This window comes from Crocodylus siamensis, chromosome 2 (genome assembly GCF_052110815.1).
Source record: "Crocodylus siamensis isolate JL-2025a chromosome 2, ASM5211081v1, whole genome shotgun sequence".
NCBI lineage: Eukaryota > Metazoa > Chordata > Crocodylia > Crocodylidae > Crocodylus > Crocodylus siamensis.
In genome coordinates this window covers 75,326,683-75,327,735 of record NC_143396.1, presented here as the reverse complement: position 1 = coordinate 75,327,735, position 1,053 = coordinate 75,326,683, and the positions used below count along the sequence as shown (strand labels likewise).

At 40.6% G+C, this 1,053-nt stretch overlaps 1 non-coding gene across 1 annotated transcript; it reads left to right on the top strand.

Moving 5' to 3' along the window:
• The first annotated feature begins 397 nt into the window (after positions 1-397).
• Positions 398-464, top strand: LOC149870408 (small nucleolar RNA SNORD36). Its single transcript, XR_016440914.1, has one exon. It is a non-coding gene; the product is annotated as a small nucleolar RNA SNORD36 (small nucleolar RNA).
• The last annotated feature ends 589 nt before the right edge of the window (positions 465-1,053 follow it).

Here is a 1,053-nt window from a genome sequence, read left to right as displayed (position 1 = left end):
GGAAGGCATGCTGCAAATTAGCTCTACAACCTCCCTGACCTGCTACTCCCGTCTGTGTCCCCAGACCTGGCTGTCTGCTTTCTGCTCCTGCTTTGTGCTTTCTGCCTAATTTGCTGCTCTGTTTTTTGCTCCCTGCCCTATCTGCTTCAGTATTGCCTGTTTTGTCTCTAGTCTGTCACGTACTACATACTAGTTATCCATGCCAACTGTGGCATACGTGTCAGAGTTTGGCCTCCACTGACCTATATCAATTGTTGCAGATTTAGGACAATGTAAGTCTCAAACTTTTAGAAAGCGGCAAAATTTTGTTCTTCATCAATAGCTCTGTTCCTTCCAGAAGAAAGTACAGTTTTCTTCTCTCAAATGGGGAAAAGCATAAATCAAGGCCTCTAAAAGGGTGCAGTGATGAATAAATATTTACTGAAAATTTTAAGAAGTGCAATGACCTTTTAGAAGTGTGCACATAGTAGTAAAATCAACTGACCTATAGAATTTAAACAAATACCTAGTTACCAGTCTAGCTGCCTTAAAAAGAAATGACATTTTGAATTGCCTTTGATCCATAACTGTCTAAGAATGTATCCAGTTATGTGGGCAGGTGCCATATGAGGTGAAGACAGTTCTGAAATAAGTGTGATAATACACAAGTGCTAGAGGGAAACATTGAAATGCTGAACTGGAGGAACACCACAGGCTGTTCCTTTATAGACATTCTACCCTATGACTGGGATTCATTTTTAAACAACTTGCTCAAGCAACATCATTCTTTCAACATCTTTGTGTGTAATATGTAGGGCTGTCAAATGATTAAAACATTTTTGATTGTGATTAATTGTGTGATTAAAAAAACTAGTTGCAGCTAACAGATAATTGCACAGCTAAAAACTCAAAATTATGAACAGAAAAAACTCAAAATTATGCAAAATTATGCAGATAGTTTGTATGGCCGGCGGGGGGGGGGGCAGGGGTTGGAGCCTACATGCCCTGACAGGATGCTCCACTGAGGAGTCCAGAGGCAGTGGACTAGAGCCTGGGCACAGGTTCCAAAACCAT